Below are 11,992 nucleotides of genomic sequence, written 5' to 3' on the forward strand. Positions count from 1 at the left end.
GTGAAATCAACAAACGTAGTTAGGTTGAAGAGTGTCATCAAACCCTTGTGGTTGTATCATTTAGACTATTTCATTTAGAAAGCCATGGAGGAAGGAATTTGGATGTCAAGTTGGCGAATAGGCCAAGAGTGGGAGATAGCTAGAGATCGAACTTGGCGAATAGTAGTGGGTTTGACAACAGGGCTAAAAGTTTCATTGTAGTCAAGACCCTCTTGTTGATTGAACCCTTTGGCCAAAGAAGAGTTTGATACTAATTGGTACAAAACCCTAGTCAATATTTTATGTAATCTAAAACTCCTACTTTCATGTAAACCAAAACACTGAAACTCAAGAGTCCTTAGAACCACAACTACAAGAGCCCCTGGACACTGAGGAAGAAGGACTCTATTTCTATATAAAGCCTTGTACTAACTCCTTGTAGATTTCATGTGAAATAATACTGTGAGGTTAGCGAAGCAAAAGACAAGCAATGGGATCCGAGGGATTCATCTATGAAGCTCAGCATGCTGAAAGTCCAACAACGGTTCTGACCACTGGAACTCTGTAAATCCATCCAACACAATGTAGCAAACTGATTTTCTAGACTTGTACTTCAGAACCACCAAGAGTGAGCATAAGTTTGAGTTGAAGGAGAAGTTCAAATGTATTTGTAAGTACTATATATCAATTCCTGCTGCCTGATTTCTTCATATGATGGCAAATCGGATCATTTCATATAGATTGATTTTCAATTTTCTCAAGAAAATGGCCATTTTGATTTTGTCAAAACAGGTAACAGTTCAACATTCATCAAACGCCTTACCTACGTCACCGATGAAATGATCTCAGAGAATCCAACACTTTGTGATCCAAAAGCTCCATCCCTCGACACACGTCAAGATATTATGGTGACTGAGGTACCTAAGCTGGCCATGGAAGCAGCAACCAAAGCTATCAACGAGTGGGGGCAGCCAAAATAAAAGATCACTCACATCGTATTCACTACCATTTCTGGTGTTGATGCACCGGGTGTTCACTTACAGCTTATCAAACTCCATGGCCTTTCCCCAACTTTTCGACGTGTGATGACGTACCATCTAGGATACTATGGTGGTGGGTCAGTGCTCCGTGTAGACAAAGATCTTGTAAAGAATAATAAAGGGGCTCGTGTGCTCGTTGTTTGCTCAGAGTTGAACTCCATCAATGGCTTCAAAGGCCTAGATGAGACAGACTTACATGCCCTACTAGGGATGGCAAATTTTTCAGATGGTGCTGCAGCTTTGGTAGTTGGTGCTGACCCTGAATAGTCCTAGCTAACTAGGGACAAAGGAAACACGAATAATTGTAATATAATCGAAGGGTAACAAAACAAGATTGATTGCCAAGATAACTTTGTATCATGTATGTTTATTCTGTACTTTTGTAATAAAATTTAATAATAATAAAATTATTTTTTGATACGTACTTTGTCATTCCTAGTTGGAATCGCTATACCATTCTTCTAAGGGAAAAACAGTGTATATATAAGTCATGAATTTATAGAAAAGGAGCTCAATTTGAGAGTGTGGCATACGACAACACTCCATAAGTCTACTTCTCTACCTAGCTTAGAAAAGTGTTTTGCTCTCTTTTTTTGAAGAAGGGATATTTTCAGCAATATCCCTGAGTAAAGAATTTATAGAAAAAGAGCTCAGTTGAGTGGCATACGACAACACTCCATAAGTCTACTTCTCTACCAAACATAGAAAAGTGTTTCGCTCTCTTTTTTTGAAGAAGTGAAATTTTCAGCAATATCCCTAAGTAATTCCATTTATCAATCAAAACCTTTGTAGGGTGAAAATATATCGATAACATCTCTTGCTATTAGGAACATTTCAGAAATACAAGAATAACCTTGAAAAGAAACCCTGTGCACAACTCATTTATTAATCTTCCTTTACCATCTACCACTTCGCCTCTTGCCATTTGTAGACTCTCACGAAGTTTGGAGATATGGTTCATGGATAATATTTTAACTAAATATGTGGGGGTAATATTGGAAATGGATAAACTTAAACTAATTGAGACTAAGGTATTAGTAACAAATTTATTTGGTGTTATCCCACGATTGTTAAATCAGAAGTTGTTATTTTTTTTTTAAAGAGATTTAAGTTGCTTGTTGAGAATCTCTTTTCTCGTTGCATTAAGTGGTTTCATAGTGATTGGGCCGGGAGGTGAACCGAACTGTTTTTTCTTTTCTTCGAGAACATGGTATTGACCATAGACTTTCTTGCGCTCACACTAATGAGCAAAATGGGGGTGTTGAACGCCGACATCAGCATTATTATGGAACCTATATCGATTCTATTATCCCATGCCTCTTGCCTTAAAAAAATTTTGAATGTATGCTTTTGAAACTATTATTTTTCAGATCAATTAGTTACCCAGCCAACTGTTGCGCAATACTTCTCCTCACTTTAAGTTATTTCGAGTCCAGCCTGACTATGGCTCTTTGAAGACTTTTGGTTGTGCATGCCACCCATGTTTGAGGCCTTATAATGGACTCAGAATTGTACCGAAACACACATTAGACATAGTTCATACAAAAAAGAAATAGATAACTTGTGTAATTCAAACTCCAGAATAAGAGTCCAAGATTAATGTTAAATAAGGACTCTTGTAACTATAAATATGTAATTTGTACGGTAGTCAAACTCTAGGGAGCAAATCACATTCCCATGAATGTAGGTTGTCGAGATCAACCGAACCACGTACATCGTTGTGTAAACCAATCCAAACTTATTGATTGACACCCTTATTAGATCTTAAACATTATAATGATTACAAGGCTATACACAAAAGTATGATTCTGCATAGGGCTCAGCTAGCAATAATGTAGAATAAATTCTTTATTACTTAAATGGATGGTACAGTTTCATCAGATAAAATTAAAACTAATACAAAGGAAAGGAGGAACCATCCCCTTTAAATTTTATTTAAGACAACCTAGGACCCAGTGGCCCCCAATCCAAACCAGCAAAGCTGGTAGATTCGGTTTTAAGTTGCGCCGCACAAACATGTGCAATACCGGTTGCGAATGCTGCAGTGAACATGGCACCTAGGACCGCAATCAGGTATCCCTGATGACCCTCCTATTTCCCCATTAGTCACCACTCCATCTCCATGCACACTTGGGAACATATCTGCAGAATAAAGATATACAATTATCACGAATTTATCAAATTGGCAGGGAAAAAAGAATTATACAAATGATGGAGTGTGTGTGCATGAGTAAATTGGAGAGTAGTTTGAGACCTGAAGCATTGAGCAAAACAATGAGTAAAATGGCCAGCTTAATTGAAACCTTATCCATGATGAAGACGTTGTAATAGATGTTATGTGATATGAATGTGGAAGGGAGGTGGGTTATATTTATAGGTAGATCCTTTGTTAGATTTTGGTGATCAATAAAGGGGAGGTTTCAATTTTACTGAACTTTTAGTTGAGAAGGTTGAGAAAGGAAGGTTGTCCTAAAAAAAGGGACCCTGAATGGTTTGTTCTCCCTAAAGTTGCTATGTATATCATACTGGAGAAACTAAGAAACTTGATCTACCGTGGCTTGAGGTGTTAGTTCAGTTTTATGAGGTGAGTGCGTGACCCGAAAGCTGACCTAGAGTAACCGTTTCCATTCAGGTTTAAACGGTTCCAATTCGGATATGAATTCAGTTATATAATTCGACTTTGAATGACAAAACCCAATTGATTATTATTAGTATCTTGAATTTCATTGAATAATGATTTTTTTTGTCATACTGATGAATTTATGAACATGGTAAATGTAACCTAAATTGATACCAAAATTATAGCTACCCAGTAATGCCAAAAACAAGCCAAACCCGAACCAAGACTGAAACCGGAAAACCCTTATTGTACGTGACTATTCAGGTTGAATCTTACTATATCCAAAATCATTGATTTCTGTAAGAAGGGGATAGAGTTAGGAGTTAGGAGCAATGCTTAATGTATGCGATATTGAACCTCATTCATAAAAAGGTTAATTTTTGAAGGAAGGATGGGGGAATTTTTGTTCAATTTGGGCCACCCAATTTCATATCATATCCTATCATATTGATTTTGGAAGGATGGGTACCCAATTCCATACCATGGACAATCCCTATGACAAAGTGAAATATCCCTCATCGGTCTACTGTCATGTTAATCGATATTCTCCATCATCGATAGCAAAGTTATTCAACTTAAATGTAATAGGAGAGAAAAAGCTTGCACGCAGTATAATATTTTATACAATTCATTAGAAAACTTCGTCTACCAGCACTATGATGGTTTCACAATGGGAAAAAAAAAGGGCACTTCAAATCACAGATGCAAAAGAGAAATGTATGTTTGGATTTATTTAAGACAAAGTTATCGGAATCCACACGCACTTGTGTAACCCTAATACGCCCCCACAAACTCAAGGAAGGTGAAGTGACCTTTAGGTTGGCTACCAAGGTGCTAAAATGTGGAGTAGATGGTGGCTTGGTGAAGATGTCAGCCAGTTGATCCTTAAGAAAGGAACATGAAGATCTCCTTTGGCGAATTTATCATGAACAAAGTGGAATTCAATCTCCACATGTTTGGTAAGAGCATAAAAGACAATATTTGCAGTGAGATAGGTGGCACCAATATTATCACACTAGAATACAGGAGCAGCACTTAGGAATATATGAAGCTCATGAAGTAGAGTTTGTAGCCAAGTGAGGTCAGCAGCAACATTAGCAATAGCTCAATATTCAAACTCTGTAATGGAGCGAGAAATAGTGGATAATTTTCAAGAACTCGAACAGATGATGTTTGGCCCTAGGAAGACAGCATAGCCATTGGTAGACTTATGATCACCAGGGTATTCAACCCAATCAGCATTGGAGAAGGTTGTTGAAGTCATATTAGAGGATTTGTTGAAGACTGTTCCATGAGAGAGTGTACCCTTTAAGTAGCGCAGAATCCTTTTGACAGCAGACCAATGATCAAGAGTTGGACTTTGCATAAACTGATAGACTTTGTTGACTGCAAACTGTATGTCAAGATGAGTTATAGTAGCATACTATAGCACTCCCATAATAATTATGTACAATGTAGGATTAGCCATGAGCTTTGCTCAACTGGGTACAAGGAGAAAAAGGATTGGTAACAGGCTTGCAATCACTCATGTTGGCCTATGAAGAAAGCCAGTAATATATTTTGTTGACAAAGGTGAAGACCATTTGGGAATAAAGATACAGACATGAAAGAAATTATTGTAAGGGGCGAAAATCTTTGACAGAAAAGACAGAGGAAATAGCAGGCATAAATTTTGATAAAAAGTGGATCAGAAATACCATGATAAATGCAAAGAGAAGTGTTAGTTTTAGATCCAACAAAACAAATTCCAAAAAGAAGGAACTTCGACGATCAAGCTAAGCATGAGTGCCTTGTTTGAGACCATAAAGAGATTTGTGAAATCAACAAACATAGTTAGGATGAAGAGTGTCATCAAACCCTCGTGGTTGTATCATTTAGACTATTTCATTTAGAAAGCCATGGAGGAAGGAATTTGGATGTCAAGTTGGGAAATAAGCCAAGAGTGGGAGATAGCTAGAGATCGAACTTGGCGAATAGTAGTGGGTTTGACAACAGGGCTAAAAGTTTCATTGTAGTCAAGACCCTCTTGTTGATGGAACCCTTTGGCCAAAGAATAGTTTGATATTGATTGGTACAAAACCCTAGTCAATATTTTATGTAATCTAAAACACCTACCTTCATGAAAACCAAAACATTGAAACTCAAGAGTCCTAGAACCACAACTACAAGAGCCCCTGGATGCTGAGGAAGAAGGACTCTATTTCTATATAAAGCCTTGTACTAACTCCTTGTAGATTTCATGTGAAATAATACTGTGAGGTTAGCGAAGCAAAAGACAAGCAATGGGATCCGAGGGTTCATCTATGAAGCTCAGCATGCTGAAGGTCCAACAACGGTTCTGGCCATTGGAACTGTAAATCCATCCAACACAACGTACCAAACTGATTTTCCAGACTTGTACTTCAGAACCACCAAGAGTGAGCACAAGTTTGAGTTGAAGGAGAAGTTCAAAGGCCTAGATAAGACAGACTTACATGCCCTACTAGGGTTGGCAATTTTTGCAGATGGTACTGCAGCTTTGGTAGTTGGTGCTGACCCTGAATAGTCCTAGCTATCTAAAGACAAATGAAACACGAATAATTGTAATATAATCAAAGGGTAACAAAACAAGATTGATTGCCAAGATAACTTTGTATCATATATGTTTTTTCGGTACTTTTGTAATAAAATTTAATGGTAATAAAATTATTTTTTGATACGTACTTTGTCATTCCTAGTTGAAATCGCTATACCATCCTTCTAAGGGGAAAATAGTGTATATGTAAGTCATGAATTTATAGAAAAGAAGCTCAATTTGAGACTGTGGCATACGACAACACTCCATAAATCTACTTCTCTACCTAGCATAGAAAAGTGTTTCGCTCTCTTTTTTTGAAGAAGGGAAATTTTCAGCAATATCCCTGAGTAAAGAATTTATAGAAAAAGAGCTCAGTTGAGTGGCATATGACAACACTCCACAAGTCTACTTCTCTACCTAACATAGAAAAGTGTTTCGCTCTCTTTTTTTGAAGAAGTGAAAATTTCAGCAATATCCCAGAGTAATTCCATTTATCAATCAAACCCTTTGTAGCGTGAAAATATATCAATAACATCTCTTGCTATTAGGAAATCATAGTTAAATGTTGATTCAAACAAGTTAAACATTTAAGAAATATAGGAATAACCTTGGAAAAAAAAACCTTGTGCACAACTCATTTATTAATCTTCCTTTACTATCTACCATTTCTGCCTCTGCCATTCGTAGATTCTAGCGAAGTTTGGAGATATGGTTCATGGATAATATTATAACTAAATATGTGGGGGTAATATTGGAAATGGATAAACTAAAACTAATTGAGACTAAGGTATTAGTAACAAATTTATTTGGTGTTATCCCACGATTGTTAAATCAGAAGTTGTTTTTTTTTAAAGAGATTTAAGTTGCTTGTTGAGAATCTCTTTTCTCATTGCATTAAGTGGTCTCATAGTGATTGGGGAGGTGAACCGTACTGTTTTTTCTTTTCTTCAAGAACATGGCATTGACCATAGACTTTCTTGCGCTCACACTAATGAACAAAATGGGGCTGTTGAACGCCGACATCAGCATTATTATGGAACCTATACCGATTCTATTATCCCATGCCTCTTGCCTTAAAAAAATTTCAATGTATGCTTTTGAAACTGTTATTTTTCAGATCAATTAGTTACCCAACCAACTGTTGCGCAATACTTCTCCTCACTTTAAGTTATTTCGAGTCCAGCCTTACTATGGCTCTTTGAGGACTTTTGGTTGTGCATGCCACCCATGTTTGAGGCCGTATAATGGACTCAGAATTGTACTAAAACACACATGAGACATAGTTCATACAAAAAAGATATAGATAACTTGTGTAATTCAAACTCTAGAATAAGAGTCCAAGATTAATGTTAAATAAGGACTCTTGTAACTATAAATATGTAATTTGTACGGCAATCTAACTCTAGGGAGCAAATCACATTCCCATGAATGTAGGTTGTTGAGATCAACCGAACCACGTACATCGTTGTGTAAACCAATCCAAACTTATTGATTGACACCCTTATTAGATCTTAAACTTTATAGTGATTACAAGGCTCTACACAAAAGTATGATTCTACATAGGGCTTAACTAGCAATAACATAGAATAAATTCTTTATTACTTAAATGGATGGTACAGTTTCATCAGATAAAATTAAAAGTAATACAAAGGAAAGGAGGAACCGTCCCCTTTTAACTTTATTTAAGACAACTTAGGACCCAGTGGCCCCCAATCCAAACCAACAAAGCTGGTAGATTCGGTTTTAAGTTGCGCCGCACAAACATGTGCAATACCGGTTGCGAATGGTGCAATGAACATGGCACCTAGGACCGCAATCGGGTATCCCTGATGACCCTCCTATTTCCCCATTCGTCACCACTCCATCTCCATGCACGCTTGGGAACATATCTGCAAAATAAAGATATACAATTATCACGAATTTATCAAATTGGCAGGGAAAAAAGAATTATGCAAATGATGGAGTGTGTGTGCATGAGTAAATTGGAGAGTAGTTTGAGACCTGAAGCATTGAGCAAAAAAATGAGTAAAATGGCCATCTTGATAGAAACCTTATCCATGATGAAGACGTTGTAATAGATGTTATGTGATATGAATGTGCAAGGGAGGTGGGTTATATTTATAGATAGATCCTTTGTTAGATTTTGGTGATCAATAAAGGGGAGGTTTCAATTTTACTGAACTTTAAGTTGAGAAGGTTGAGAAAGGAAGGTTGTCCTGTAAAAAGGGACCCTACATGGTTTGTTCTCCCTAAAGTTGCTATGTATATCATACTGGAGAAACTAAGAAACTGGATCTTCCGTAGCTTAAGATGTTAGTTCAGTTTTATGTGGTGAGTGCATGAGCCGAAAGCTGAACTAGAGTAACTGTTCCCATTCAGGTTTAAACGGTTCCAATTCGGATATAAATTCAGTTATATATTTCGACTTTGAATGATAAAACCCAATTGATTATTATTAGTATCTTGAATTTCATTGAATAAAGATTTTTTTTGTCATACTGATGAATTTATGAACATGGTAAATGTAACCTAAATTGATACCAAAATTATAGCCGCCTAGTAATTCCAAAAACAAGCCAAACCCGAACAAAGACTTAATCCGGAAAACCCTTATTGTACGTAACTATTCAGCTTGAATCTTACTATATCCATAATCATTGATTTCTGTAAGAAGGAGATAGAGTTAGGAGTTAGGAGCAACGCTTAATGTATACGATTTTGAACCTCGTTCATAAAAAGGTTAATTTTTGGAGGAAGGATGGGGGAGTTTTTGTTCAATTTGGGCCACCCAATTTTATATCATATCCTATCATATTGATTTTGGAAGGATTGGTACCCAATTCCATACCTGGACAATCCCTATGACAAAACAAAATATCCCTCATCTGTCTACTGTCATGTTAATCGATATTCTCCATCATCGGTAGCAAAGTTATTCAACTTAAATGTAATAGGAGAGAAAAAGCCTGCACGCAAGATAATATTTTATACAATTCATTAGAAGACTTCGTCTACCAGCTCTATGATGGTTTCACAATGGGAAAAAAAAGGGCACTTCAAATCACAAATGCAAAGGAGAAACTATATGTTTGGATTTATTTAAGACAAAGTTATCGGAATCCACATGCACTTGGGTATCTCTAATACACCCCTGCAAACTCAAGGGAGGTGAAGTGACTTTGAGGTTGGCTACCAAGGTGCTGAAATGTGGAGTAGAGAGCAGCTTGGTAAACATGTGAGCCAGTTGATTCTTAACAGATAAGAAAGGAACATGAAGATCTCCTTTGGCAAATTTATCACGAACAAAGTGGAATTCAATTTCCACATGTTTGGTAAGAGCATGAAAGACATGATTTGCAGTGAGATAGGTGGCACCAATATTATCACACTAGAGTACAGAAGCAGCACTTAGGAATATATGAAGCTCATGAAATAGAGTTTGTAGCCAAGTGAGTTCAGTAGCAACATTAGCAATAGCTCAATATTCAGACTCTGTACTGGAGCAAGCAATAGTAGATAACTTTCAAGAACTCCATGAGATTATGTTGGGCCCCAGGAAGACAACATAGCCACTGGTAGACTTATGATCATCAGGGTATTCAACCCAATCAGCATTGGAAAGGTTGTTGAAGTCATATTAGAGGATTTGTTGAAGACTGTTCCATGAGAGAGTGTACCCTTTAAGTAGCGCAGAATCCTTTTGACAGCAGACCAATGATCAAGAGTTGGACTTTGCATAAACTGACAGACAGTGTTGACTTCAAACTGTATGTCAGGATAAGTTATAGTAGCATACTATAGTGCTCCCATAATAATTTTGTTCAATGTAGGATCAGCCATGAGCTTTGCTCAACTGGGTACAGGGAGAAAAAGGATTGGTAACAAGCTTGATCACTCATGTTGGCACTATGAAGAAAGTCGGTAATATATTCTTGTTGATAAAGGTGAAGACCATTAGGGAATAAAGATACAGACATGAAAGAAAATAATGTAAGGGACCAAAATCTTTGACCGCAAAGACAGAGGAAATAGCAGTCATAAATTTTGATAGTAACATTTCAAAACTGTCAATAACGTTTATGTCATCCTCATAAATTAAGATAAAAAGTGGATCAGAAATACCATGATAAATGAAAAAAGAAGTGTCAGTTTTAGATCCAACAAAACAAATTCCAAAAAGAAGGAACTGAGACGATCAAACTAAGCACGAGGGCCCTGTTTGAGACCATAAAGAGATTTGTGAAATCAACAAACATAGTTAGGATGAAGAGTGTCATCAAACCCTCGTGGTTGTATCATTTAGACTATTTCATTTAGAAAGCCATGGAGGAAGGAATTTGGATGTCAAGTTGGCGAATAGGCCAAGAGTGGGAGATAGCTAGAGATCGAACTTGGCGAATAGTAGTGGGTTTGACAACAGGGCTAAAAGTTTCATTGTACTCAAGACCCTCTTGTTGATTGAACCCTTTGGCCAAAGAAGAGTTTGGTACTGATTGGTACAAAACCATATTCAATATTTTATGTAATCTAAAACACCTACCTTCATGTAAACCAAAACACTGAAACTCAAGAGTCCTAGAACCACAACTACAAGTGCCCCTGGACACTGAGGAAGAAGGACTCTTTTTCTATTTAAAACCTTGTACTAACTCCTTGTAGATTTCATGTGAAATAATACTGTGAGGTTAGCGAAGCAAAAGACAAGCAATGGGATCCGAGGGATTCATCTATGAAGCTCAGCATGCTGAAGGTCCAGCAACGGTTCTGGCCATTGGAACTGTAAATCCATCCAACACAATGTACCAAACTGATTTTCCAGACTTGATCTTCAAAACCACCAAGAGTGAGCACAAGTTTGAGTTGAAGGAGAAGTTCAAAGGCCTAGATGAGACAGACTTACATGCCCTACTAGGGATGGCAATTTTTGCAGATGGTGCTGACCCTAAATAATCCTAGCTAACTAGGGACAAAGGAAACACGAATAATTGTAATATAATCGAAGGGTAACTAAAGAAGATTGATTGCCAAGATAACTTTGTATGATATATGTTTTTTCTGTACTTTTGTAATAAAATTTAATGGTAATAAAATTATTTTTTGATACGTACTTTGTCATTCCTAGTTGGAATCGCTATACCATCCTTTTAATGGAAAAACAGTGTATATATAAGTCATGGATTAGATGAAAGTCTAAAGCTAGAATTTTGGGAAAGTATGGATGGATTAATGCAAGGAATTCGTCAAGGAGAAAAGATTATCATAGGAGGTGATTTAAATGGACATATTGGAAAAGATCAAAGAGGATATGAGAGTGTTCATGGAGGATATGGTTTTGGAGAAAGGAATGAGGAGGGGATTTCAATTTTGGATTTTGCTACTGCTTTTGATCTATCTATATTAAATACTTACTTCAAAAAGAGAGATGAACATTTAATTACTTTCAAAAGTGGACAGCATAGAAGCCAAATAGATTTCTTCCTAACTAGAAGGACTGATAGATTGTTGTGCAAGGATTGCAAGGTGATACCGGGGGAAAGCTTAACTGCAAAACATAGACTTGTGGTCTTGGATATGTGCTTCGTCCCAAGAACACATAAAAGGTCCAAGGTAAACTATCCCAGAATAAGATGGTGGAATTTGAAAGGAGAGTACTCTAAATCCTTCATTAATGAAGTAGTCAAACAAGGAAAATGGGATTTTAAAGGGGATACCAATGCAATGTGGAATGAGATGGCTATGTGTATTAAGAAGATGGCTAAAGATGTTCTAGGTGAATCAAAAGGAAAGACTCATTCT

At 36.9% G+C, this 11,992-nt stretch overlaps 1 pseudogene; it reads left to right on the forward strand.

The window, feature by feature from the left end:
- Positions 1-469: 469 nt before the first annotated feature.
- On the forward strand, positions 470-1,286 carry LOC149015650 (chalcone synthase H3 pseudogene; annotated as a pseudogene).
- The last annotated feature ends 10,706 nt before the right edge of the window (positions 1,287-11,992 follow it).

This window comes from Hakea prostrata, chromosome 5, assembly GCF_041222555.1.
Source record: "Hakea prostrata isolate BN-2017 chromosome 5, UWA_Hpros_2, whole genome shotgun sequence".
NCBI lineage: Eukaryota > Viridiplantae > Streptophyta > Magnoliopsida > Proteales > Proteaceae > Hakea > Hakea prostrata.